Here is a 13,031-nt window from a genome sequence, read left to right as displayed (position 1 = left end):
CTTGGTAAATTTTAAATGTTAATATATTAAATTGATATAATTTGAACATATTGAACCTTTTGAATTTTCGAAGCTACCCTAAATTTATAATGGCGACGATACCGTTCCGATAGGGTCGTGAAAGATAGCACAATTAAACCCACATACTCTGAATTCAATAATTGACTGATTTCCATTAAAATTTCAAATATTTGTTGCTTGGTAAATTTTACATGATAAAATATTAAATTGATTAAATTTGAACATATTGAACCTTTTGAATTTTTGGTGGTAAATCTGTACACAAATCATCGAAGTTACCCTAAATTTATAATGGCGACGATACTGTTCAGATCAAGGGTCGTGAAAGATAGCACAATTAAACCCACATACTCTGATTTCAATAATTGACTGATTTCCATTTATTTAGTTTTCAAATATTAATTTTCTATTGATTGAGTTTGTACATATGGAAACTTTTAAAGCTCAAGTACAAGTGTTAACAAATTATCGAAGGTACCCAATATATCATGGCGAAGAGATACATTTTTTTTTCATTTTTTTTTACAGTGCCGATCGAGCTGTGATCGATAGCATAATTTGATATCTAATTAACGGAAAGTGATTTGCAACTGCTATAATCACAGGTGTCTTACTGTCATCAGGTGAACCGTCGGCCAGAACACCTGGCCACCGCCCCAGGTCATCGCCTCACTTAACTCAACGGGGGTCTATTTACCTGTGTTTGAGTCTCGAAGGCTATGCAGTAAGTTTTTAAATTAGATAATATTTTTCTAATCTTAATTTTCCCAAACAGTTTTATTCATAATGCATAGAACCATGTTGAAATAAAAGTGAAATCTAAGTGAAATGTAAATATTCCGCTTTACCAGAAATTTGAATATAATTCATTTAAATATCTTGCTTTACCAAGCATTTTTTTTTACTAAAGCAAAATTGAATTTCCAGGGTTAAACTCATTAAATTTATATGTGTCGTACTTTTCATTCTAACGAATCAAGAAAAGCTTTTATAATATGTCATTAATCACCAAAATTTACCAACATTTTGATCATTGCTTACAGAATTTTCAATGCATAGGTTTTAATTTTACAATTTTTCATAAAAAACAACACAGAAATATCTCATCAGTATCTCATCAGTTCAACATCATTGGAAAGCCATTTTTGGCTTATATAGATATATGGTAATATTTACATAAATGGTTAAATATACATGCATGAGATTAGCGTCTCTAATGCAACAGTAAAAAAAGCTATGAGATACTTTTCGATGTTTAGTGGTTTGTATATAGTCGTATAGTCTTATATAGTAGTAAAATGCCGTACACAGCTTCATGGGCTAACACTATGATAACTCGCCTCTAGCTATTAGTGCGCAGACGCACGGCTTGGTCTCGCGGTAACCGTTCATCCGTTTACGATAACAATAGGTGGGCACGTGATATCGCGAGAACAGCCCTAGTTACTTATCCCAATGATATTTAAATCTCTGATTTGAGATAAAAAAAATTGAGATAATTTTTTTCACAAACACGTTATAAGTGGTAAATAAACAAATTTTGCTGTCACAAAACTGTCCCGTTTACTAAAGTGTAATATATGAATGTTGAAAGAAAATATTTCAATCGTTATATCTGCTAGTGGAGAAACATAGACGGTGCTTTATTAGAAATTATAAAAGGGATATTGGTCACACTTAGAACTTTAGGGGTAACGGTCACATCCAAAGTAACTAAAACTGAATATAACAGCATTGTACATGTAGTTGTTATTTAAGCAGCATGCGACTCCAGTGGATACGCCGCAACAAATACCTTTATTGAATTTATCTGATCTTGAAAGACGACTTTTAACCCACTATCAGCAAATGGTTGGCGAGCTATTGAAATCGCCTTTCGTCCATTGCTCGGCATCCGTCCGTTTTTTGTTTTGACAGCGTGGCTATCGGTCACAATTTATTCACTGAAAATATGTCAAGTGTAAATTTCGTAACTTTATTGTTATTTACTGATATAAATTACCTTATATTTCAAGTAGTAACTATAGTTCATTTTTATCCGCTTCAAAAGTGACGTACCTGTATAATTGGCGTTTTGTTGTTTTTGAAAAGAATGTCGTTCACATGGTAACGGTTCAAATCCAAAGTTTTTGAAATGGTTTGTCGCTTCGTAAAGATTGCTGAAATATTGCAGCTTGGTTTTCCTTATCTAATCATTCAAGAGGAAATACTACCGAGATACATGAAACATCATTAACTATTATCGTAACTATTTTTTTGCTGAATACTTTGGTTATTCGTACACTGTATATTGTTTTGTTTTTGTCTATACATGTATTTGTACATACCCATTTGTTCTTGCATTGTCTTTGCGTGGAATGCTTGCTGAAGCAAAGTGGAACTGGGGCAACCCTTACCATTACATCTCCATGTAGTACCATTGTACTATTTTGAAGCACGTTTCTGTGTTAAAGTAATTATAATTTAAAAACTTCGCAGTGACAATATATAAGAAACTACATAAAACTTAAAGATGTAAAGGCATCCGATGTAAACAAAAGGAAAACCACACTGATCTATAAGCAACGGAAATACGTGAATACATGATAGACAGGATCACTGAGGGTTTTTAGCTGATAGCGTTTGTACAGTTCTTCATGACAGTTCACTGATAGTTTCTCCAAAGATTTTCAACTCAATAATTTGCTTTATACAAATAAACACACTATAACGGTTGAAAAGGTAAATAGAATATATCTTAACAACAATATCACAAATGATCATACGCAAACAAATTATAAAAGCAAATCAGTCGATAACAAGAGGCCCAGGAAACATCGTGACGTCTACCATTGGATTTGCAAATTAGTCAATTTGATATGTGGGACCAATATCTTTAGCGCTTCATGTTGAATTAGCCGATGTCCAGTTGGCATTCATGCTCCCCTAATTGTCAACAGGACGCATTTTCATTTGATAACAATTGTATGATAACATTTAAAGATATCTAAGGAAAAAAGCAATATCGTCAAGGACGAAACAACTATAGTTTATGTGATCGATGGCACAAAAATTATGACGTTACATGAAAATAGGCGGATAGCAGATCATGCACCCCTGAATGTCAAATGCACTTGGTAAGTATAAATAGTGGGGTTGCAGTGAAAAAGTAAATATATCTACATGTATATGAATGCTATTAAGCACCGTGGTAGTCAAAAATTTCCAAGATAGCCAAATATTCATTATTTTGTAATATTATCTGTCCCAAAAATGAGCATTAATAAATACAACCCTATGAGATAAATGAATATCAAAATATCTATATCAAACAAGATATTTGATAATTGTATATCTACATGGCAACGAACTTCAAGTTGTCGACTACCGTGCTTTAATTTGTGCATTATGCACAACAATGGTAAAGAGAGAGATAGTACTTATAAAATTCCAGAAAGGTCCATTAAGTACATAAATATGGGTAATAACTCCTATATGAAAACCAAAGATGACTACCAGTTGGCCATTGTGTCAATGGATCGGTCCCAATATGAAATATGCATAACTATGCTCACATGTGGAATTTGAACCATAGCAGCAAGTTCAACTATTAGAATCAAGAAAGATGACTTTCTAAACATGGAATTTAAAATAGATCCTTAATACTCTCTGGCAAATACATGTATTTGTATCGAAACAAATGATGTTTTCTTGTTTCCCATCTCGATTTCTGATTGATCCCGAAATATTTTATACATAACTGGATCTACATATGAAACCCCTCCAGTACTTTCAGAGAAATAACAGAAACAAAAGACGGATGGATGACAATGGGGGAAAGGTTTGTTTTATAGCTCGCCAACCATTTGCTGATAATCGGTTAAAAAGTCATCTTTCAAGATCAGATAAATTCAATAAAAGTGTATTGGCGCTTTTCCACTGGAGTTGCATGAATGCGTAAATAACGACTACATGTACAATGCTGTAATATTCAGTTTTCGTAATTTTGGATGTGACCGTTACCCCTAAAGTTCTAAGTGTGACCGATATCACTTTCATAATTTACAATTAAGCACCGTCTATGTTTCTCCACTAGAAGATATAATGAATGATATTTTTCTTTCAATAGTCATATATTACATATTAGTAAATGGGACGGTTTTGTGGCAGCAAAATTTATTTTTTTACAACTTGTTACGTTTTATTGAATAAAATGTGACCGATATCCCTGCTGTCGAAAAATATTGTGTCGAGGTGTTTGCATTATCTGAGCTAGTTTGACGATATCTTATAGTTTCACAGAGTCTCTAACAATACACTGTCTTTGACGCGCGATAGGTTTAGAAGATGCATTGCTTTTATGTCATAATTTCAGGCGATTTTCATCTTGAAGCGGGCGTTTTTTCATTATTTTTGTGTGCCCGATATCCCTTCCGATGACGTAGGTTGTCCCCATTGAGTGGACAACTGCTAGGTGTATACATGTATATATATGTACATGACTGAGCGCACGTGTGTCGATTCACGCGCTTTATATAGGGGTCGGCAGGCGTCTCGTATCCAATCAGAGTTCAAACAAAATGGCGTCTGCCCGTTCTTAGAAACGCAATGGGCTGTCTCAGAAACAAATTTTTGAAAATAAAAAACTTCATTATTTTTTTTAATCTCAAATATACATTTTTTAACTTGCATTGTCAGCTTGAAGTTCAGGGAAATTGTTCGTTTTGGCTATATTTGACCTTACGTCGTACAAAATATCTCATTATTATGACAGTCATTGTCATGGAAACAAAAGACGCTCACTGAACTTCCTGAACTCTACCAAAGCCAGAATGAAGTTATTGGTATAAAAAATATACAAATCAAGCCCCCAGTGAGGATCGAACTCACGACCCCTGGTTTACAAGACCAGTGCTCTAACCACTGAGCTATGAAGGCGATATAAACAACCGCGACAGCTGTTATAGCTGATCGTTTTATACAACAGATAACAATCGATTGATACCATGTCACAACAGTTAATTATGTCGCTAAAAAATCTGCACTTGAAATATATTGTCCCATGCATTATAATTTTATTAATCTATCTTCACATTTCAGTATTTATCGCAAATCCTATCCTGGTTTTTAGGACATTCAAAAAGTCCTAAATATAGGTCAAAATAAGATTGTTTTTTATCTTTGCATATAACAAAAATATGTTTGATTGAATAAATTTATTGATTTGTAAACCATGTGTTCGTGAGAAAAAAACCGGAATGTTTGCACTTGCATACATTAATATTCTGTAACAATCAAACTATATTCACAAATACAAGTAAATCTGTAGGCATACAAACACACAATGATGCTCCAAAAGAAAGCAAAAATATCTCCATTACATTGGAAGATATGTCAACTTGTCTGCCACAGATAGAAAAAAGATGAATACCACGAGGAAGCCATGTGATCGACTTCATAAACTCACCAAAATGTACTTCTTTGATGGTGAGGTTGAACGTTTTACTTTTAGTGTACCAAACGATGATTGTTTTCGCTTTTGCAAATCTGACATAACGCCTCAAACATATGGCTTTTCTTGTAATGAGACATTAAATGGGAAAAGTGCTACTTTGCTATTGGCTATATTTGAACTTACGTCCGTATAGAAAAAAATACTATCATTGTTATATGCTATAACAGTTATTGTTTTGAAATCTTGTATTAAACAGATAACAACTGATTGGTACGGAGTCAAAGTAAATATCACCGTGTCAATCTTTACTTTATATTTGACAAGTGTCAAACAATGTTGGAAAGTCAATGTGTTTGGGAGTGTGACATCATAATGGAAACGAAAACAATTGTTCCGCAATATACAATCTAAAAACGTAATAATCTACCCTACCCTCAACATGAGGTAAAACAGGGCATTCAGAAAACAGTAGTATATTTGATGAGTTAATGAAATCGACTACAAAATTAAAGAATCTGTCTATGGAATACATTTTTTGTACGGAAATAATTGTTGTCCATGCTCCTAAAGAAATAAAAAATCCTGTAACTGTTGTCGCCATGGAAGCAGAAGACGCTCACTATTCCGAAACATCAATTTCAGAATGCAGTTATTTGTATAAAAATAATTTCTATGAAGCCCTCAGTGAGGATCGAATGATGTGTTTGCATTGTTTACATTAATATACCGTAATAATCAAACTATATCCAAAAATGTAGGTAAATTTGTAAGCAAACAAACACACAATGCTGCTTCAAAAGAAAGCAACATATTTACAAAGAAATGGCTCAAATAGAATGAAAATTTGTCTGCCACATCAAGAAAAAAATCAATATCTCGAGGGCGACTTACTATCGACTTCACGAAGTCGTATATCAAATGTACTACATTTGTATTTTTTCTCTATGTGACATGTAAAACAGACACGATTCAGCAATGTCAATGTGCGATTTTTTTCTGTTATCATCTCGACCAGAGGGTTTTTAATTTTTCTATATTACATCTGATTTACCCGAGTTTGTGGATAGGGTTGAACATTTTGGTTTAAGTTGGTGTATATGCGATAACGACCTATCGATGGTCGTTTTCGCTTCTGCAAATATGACATCACGCCCTAAACACATTGCTTTTCCATGAGACGTTATTGCTGACAATGCAAGATAAAAAGCATACATTTGAGATAAAAAAAAATTTGAGATAATTTTTTTTTCAAAATTCGTTTCTGAGACAACCCCTTGCGTTGCTAAGGACGGTCAGTCGCCATTTTATTTTGACTCTGCTTGGATACAACACCAGGTACCGACCCCTTCTGATAAAGCGCGTGAACCACACACACGTGCAATCAGTCGAACGCTCGCTGTTCAAGGTGTAACAACTAACACCTGACCGGCTCTAGATCTACTGTAATCTGAGGAAATGCCATAAGAATAAAATTGTTAGTACGTTCAATGTTTTCTCAAATAAAGTTTCTAAGAACCATATATAGATCTAATAATTTGAATAAAAAGTAATGAATGAATTCATACTTCTTTCCACGTGCGAGATCCATTTTGATTATAACGAAAACAAACTCGGAAATTCTAATAGCAGATAACATTTTCAAACTAAAAATAAACACTGCACTCACCTGACAAGGTTTCATTGAAGTAATATTGTCAGCTAGATCCCAAACTATGTAAAATATGAGCTAATAAAACACTTCAATATACATTAGATATTACACCCACATGTACACGTGTGTGCCATCAGTAGTTTCTATATGGAAGCGTCACTTGTTTGGGACAAGTGGTCACGTGCACGTGGCCGGTCGAGTCCTTCGGCTAGATAGTATACGTGGAGAAATGTTGACGGGTTATTATTAGGATTTCTATTCATTTGTGTGGAAAGTTCAATTTGTGAAACATCTAAATGAGAGCTTAGGAGAGTTGACATGCTTGCTTGCTAAAACAAGCCCTACACATATTTACAGGTAAGGAGTTTGCTTATGTATCAGTAGGTGATACAGAGTGGACAACTGCTAGGTGTATACATGTATATATATGATTCACGCGCTTTATATAGGGGTCGGCAGGCGTCTCGTATCCAATCAGAGTTCAAACAAAATGGCGTCTGCCCGTTCTTAGAAACGCAATGGGCTGTCTCAGAAACAAATTTTTGAAAATAAAAAACTTCATTATTTTTTTTATATCTCAAATATACATTTTTTAACTTGCATTGTCAGCTTGAAGTTCAGGGAAATTGTTCGTTTTGGCTATATTTGACCTTACGTCGTACAAAATATCTCATTATCATGGCAGTCATTGTCATGGAAACAAAAGACGCTCACTGAACTTCCTGAACTCTACCAAAGCCAGAATGAAGTTATTGGTATAAAAAATATACAAATCAAGCCCCCAGTGAGGATCGAACTCACGACCCCTGGTTTACAAGACCAGTGCTCTAACCACTGAGCTATGGAGGCGATATAAACTACTGCGACAGCTGTTATAGCTGATCGTTTTATACAACAGATAACAATCGATTGATACCATGTCACAACAGTTAATTATGTCGCTAAAAAATCTGCACTTGAAATATATTGTCCCATGCATTATAATTTTATTAATCTGTCTTCACATTTCAGTATTTATCGCAAATCCTATCCTGGTTTTTAGGACATTCAAAAAGTCCTAAATATAGGTCAAAATAAGATTGTTTTTTATCTTTGCATATAACAAAAATATGTTTGATTGAATAAATTTGTTGATTTGTAAACCATGTGTTCGTGAGAAAAAAACCCGGAATGTTTGCACGTGCATACATTAATATACCGTAACAATCAAACTATATTCACAAATACAGGTAAATCTGTAGGCATGCAAACAGACAATGATGCTCCAAAAGAAAGCAAAAATATCTCCTTTACATAGAAAGATATGTCAACCTGTCTGCCACAGATAGAAAAAAGATGAATACCATGAGGAAGCCTAGTGATCGACTTCATGAACTCATCAAAATGTACTTCTTTGATGGTGAGGTTGAACGTTTTGCTTTTAGTGTACCAAACGATGATTGTTTTTGCTTTTGCAAATCTGACATTACGCCTCAAACATATAGCTTTTCTTGCAATGAGACATTAACTGGGAAAAGTGCTAGTTTGCTATTGGCTATATTTGAACTTACGTCCATATAGAAAAAATACTATAATTGTTATATGCTATAACAGTTATTGTTTTGAAATCTTGTATAAAACAGATAACAACTGATTGGTACGGAGTCAAAGTAAATATCCCCGTGTCAATCTTTACTTTATATTTGACAAGTGTCATACAATGTTGGAAAGTCAATGTGTTTGGGAGGGTGACATGATATTGGAAAGGAAAACAATTGTTATGTTCCGCCATATACAATCTAAAAACGAAACAAACAACCCTACCCTCAACATCAGTGACAGGTAAATATTTAGATAGACGAGTTAGTGAAGTCGACTACAATTTTTTGTGCGAAAATAATTGTTGTTCATGCTCCCAAAGATTACAAGAAAAAAAATCCTGTAACTGTTGTCGCCATGGAAACAGAAGACGCTCACTATCCCCAAGCATCAATTTCAGAATGCAGTTATTTGTATAAAAATAAAATTGATTGATAAGGTTAAAGGGACAATTCGATCTAAGAGTGCATAAATACTTGCACATATTTCGGAAACAAATCAGTTCTAATGGTAATTAGATAAGTTGGTTTAACTGTGATATGTCAGAAAAGCCCACAGTCGTCAAATGTATGTGAAATGTTCAATCGCCATTACACGGCCTTGTATGCCGAACCCAGACCCTTGCATGTACAGTAAAGATTTTTTTGTCTAGAACTACTAAAGACGCTCTTACAGTTGTGTTAACATTATTAGAGAAATAACTTTATCAACTCCTCAGTGGTTATGTATTGCATTTGTTTAACGTGCGTGACTTTGACTCGGGTAAGGGTACAGCGTTGTTGAAAGATAAACAAAATGCTAGCCAGTTAGAGTTTTTATAGTGAAATTATGGTCGATATACACGACATGTTGTCAAATATTCAAATTGAACACGACTATTGCTGGTACCGCATCACTTTCGCGATATTCACGTTGCATATACATGTAGCATATACACAGTTGAATTGTGTTTATCTTTCAACTACACGTGGTTTTTTAAAAATAAAACCGGAAGCGAAGTTGAATGGCTGCCGTTTGCTCTACTAAATGTGTATACGGCGGCCATTACAAATGTGTGAAATAGAAGGGTCTCGGAAGTATTTCATTGTGCAGAGTTGTTTAATTTCATAAATGGGATGTAACATGGGGCAGTGGAGTACATAAGATCCCAATATATAGGTATGTGTATGTTTTCCCGGCATTGCATGGACGATATATTAGAAATATACCGCTGACGTAGCGTAGGCCAAATCTGGCCTACGATTTCACATTTTTAAGAGGTACCGCGAGCTGACTATATATTAGGCAAAAAAAAAAAAAAAAAAAAATCCTAATAATATAGGCAGGTTTAGCGGACTAGTATTGATTGTAATGATATGTAATGCGGAAGCCCATTGGTGCCAATTTAGATATGAAAAAAGGATTGCGAATAAATGAAATGTTATTTCAAATATTGCCATAACTTATTTTATTTCTAATTTGGCACCAATTGGCTTCCGTAGTGTAACTTATATTTGGAAGAGAACATTTTTGCACGTACCAATCACACCATACCCTCTAAAAAGAATAGATCTGTGATATACAAAGACGAACTATCACAAAATCAACAGGTTTCCATAGGAACGTATCCTGTGCAGACAGACCATTTTACCAGCCTACATATCTAGTAGAAACCCCTAGAAGCCCTGTAGGTAGAGGTAAAAATGTTATAATTCCCTTCTTCCTTAATTAATGACTGTCTTCTTCCCTATCTTTCCCTTCACATCGCCTCAGAATTGGGCTTTTGGTTGAGCGCTCGCACCTGTGTGCTAGGTTCTTGGTTCTGTCCTCTGGCCGAGATAGTGTCAAGGGATAAGACGGTCATAAGAAGAATAAAAAATATATCCCAAATTGAGTCTATATAGACAGATCACCTCGCCATTGTGATCGTGGTTGCAAAATTCTCTTTCAGTCAATTTCCTCAATATGATTGGCTTAGAACTTGCTCGCAGATACTAGCGCTCCTAACGGCAGTGTATTCAACAACTTTGATTTTACCGGGAATTTTAAATAGCAAATTTTGAATATGAAAGTTACTGAAATAAGCGTATCTGTAATGTTGAAATAGGAGAAGTAGATAACTGCTTTCATATCCTTACCATATACACTATCCAAATGATCTTAGGTTGGAAAATTTTCACTTGAATTGTTTACAATGTATCTAGACTTTCCGTCCCGAAAATGTTGTTAACAATGCATGAAGACGTTTCGTCCCGAAAATGCTTCGCTTCGCCCCACGCGTTTTGTCCCTACTAGTGACAATTATCCCGCAACGGAAAAAATGAAATCAATGTTTCACCTCAAACATCAAAATTTTTACAATAATGATTTTTGTAATTTGAATCATATTAGTTCGGGAGCAAATAAATCTCAGGACGAAATGGAGATTTGTTTATCACGGCTGCGTTATGCCACATGTACGTAAATCCACAATGGAAGAAAGACAACTCTAAGAAAATTTAGGATAAACTTTGTAAACTGATCAAATAGTGCGTGAGAGAGCCGATGAACATTTTCTAAATGTCCAAGCTGGCGTAATCTTCCAACTTACGGCAGTTAATAAGGTATGAATATTTACCACATCCATTTTTATCGATAATTTTATAAGCACATGTATACATTATCAGATTATATATACATATTAAAGCACGTATAGAGGTTGTCACTAAAAACGTTTTAGCCACTTTCATCACATGTAGGCCTACAGGAGCTTGACGTTCTGATAACATATATAACGTATTCAGTAAACTACGTAATTAACGAAGTATTTTTGGTCCGAATGACAAAAATCATACATAAAATGTTCGTATAACTCGAAGTGAGATTTTTTTGGACTACTTCATTTGTAGATCGATGAAAATGCCGATTTCTTTTTCATAATTCTTCCGTAGAACGGCACTTAAAAAGCTGTTTCAATCTACAACAAACGTGGAGAAAACGGTTAAATGTTTAGCAATTATCCTGAGTTATATTTTATCAACAAGTATCAGAGATTAGTAATTAAAACTTACACAAACATACTCCTGATTCTCACTTGCATTGTGTGATCACTCGAGCGGAACTAATCTCTACCACCTGGCACAGTCTTACAAAGGGGTGTTCTCTTAACGCCAACATATTTATCAGCAACAGGTAGGTGTTATTTTTGGAAACAATAGGAAGGCAATTATATACTGTTTCATATAAGCTGTCTTTATTTTCACCTGTAAAGTCACTTCAGATTTACCTGTATTTCAATCAGTATCATAGGTAACATTGGTGGGTTTTGGATAAAAATTCCTTCAATATATTCCGTATTATATACAACGTAAATTATTAATCAAAGATAATCAGTGCTTTAATATGCTAAGAATTAATATGGAGCTACATGTGGATTATTAAGAACGATGCATTTTGAGTTCCAGGTGAAATATTTTTTTACAAATCATATCTCAATTTTATCAGAAAAACAGGTTTCTTGATCAGTGTATATTCTAATGTAACAGTATTCTGTTTTGACATAGGAGTTCCAGTAGGGCTACATTCTTAGCCAACTTTCATTTCTTGTGACCGTGCATAGTTGCGCATGATTTCTCTTATCGCATAGACGTACACCGTGAAGTATTTGGTTAGAAAATGAGTGGAGAAAAACAATATCACAAAAGTTTAAATTAATATTGTCGGAAATTTTGACCTGTTGATTATAGTTTAAGTTTGTAATCTATTGAAGCCGACACAAACACACATTATGATGTTTTATAAACATTGGTAATAATATATCATTGGGGTTTAATGCTCTATAGGTATTTTTGATACAAAATATTTTTAGAAGTCACTTAATAATGTAAAAATACTAAATGAAATGAGATTGAAGACTGTTACTTAGGGTCTTAACCATATTCATTTTAAATCACATTATAGATGTTAATGTTGCAATACTGGCAAAATTATTTCAAGTCCATATGTTGAAGGTCTTGTAATTCTCAAAATGTTGCAAACTTTTAGTGCTCAGAATACCGAATTAACAGTTTTCTAATTTTATCTGTTTAAAGATTATAGTACATATACCAATTTGTATCTAGTAACAATGTTTGACCGAAATTCAACCATAGGAAAGAAATTTATATGTTATTTCTAACATGCACAAAAATATATAATTTTACTGCGCTGTTAACGGACAACAGTTTAATTATTGGGTGCTCTTTTGCAATAATGATATACAAATGTATATGTACATTTACATTATAATGTAACATCACGCTGATCTAGAAATACCATCTTAGGATAAGAAAGCAGGAAAATTATATAATTATGATAAATGATGCATCCTAATGCAACTTTCAAAATATA

General features: G+C 34.0%; 2 non-coding genes across 2 annotated transcripts; both read right to left on the bottom strand.

Annotated features, from left to right (window-relative positions):
• Positions 1-4,865: 4,865 nt before the first annotated feature.
• Trnat-ugu (transfer RNA threonine (anticodon UGU)) lies at positions 4,866-4,938 on the bottom strand. The gene has a single exon. It is a non-coding gene; the product is annotated as a tRNA-Thr (tRNA).
• A 2,944-nt stretch (positions 4,939-7,882) lies between these two features.
• Positions 7,883-7,955, bottom strand: Trnat-ugu (transfer RNA threonine (anticodon UGU)). Its single transcript has one exon. It is a non-coding gene; the product is annotated as a tRNA-Thr (tRNA).
• Between the last annotated feature and the right edge of the window lie 5,076 nt (positions 7,956-13,031).

Source organism: Argopecten irradians, chromosome 15, assembly GCF_041381155.1.
Source record: "Argopecten irradians isolate NY chromosome 15, Ai_NY, whole genome shotgun sequence".
NCBI lineage: Eukaryota > Metazoa > Mollusca > Bivalvia > Pectinida > Pectinidae > Argopecten > Argopecten irradians.
Note: the sequence above shows the minus strand (reverse complement) of the source record. Positions and strands in the feature narration are given on the sequence as shown.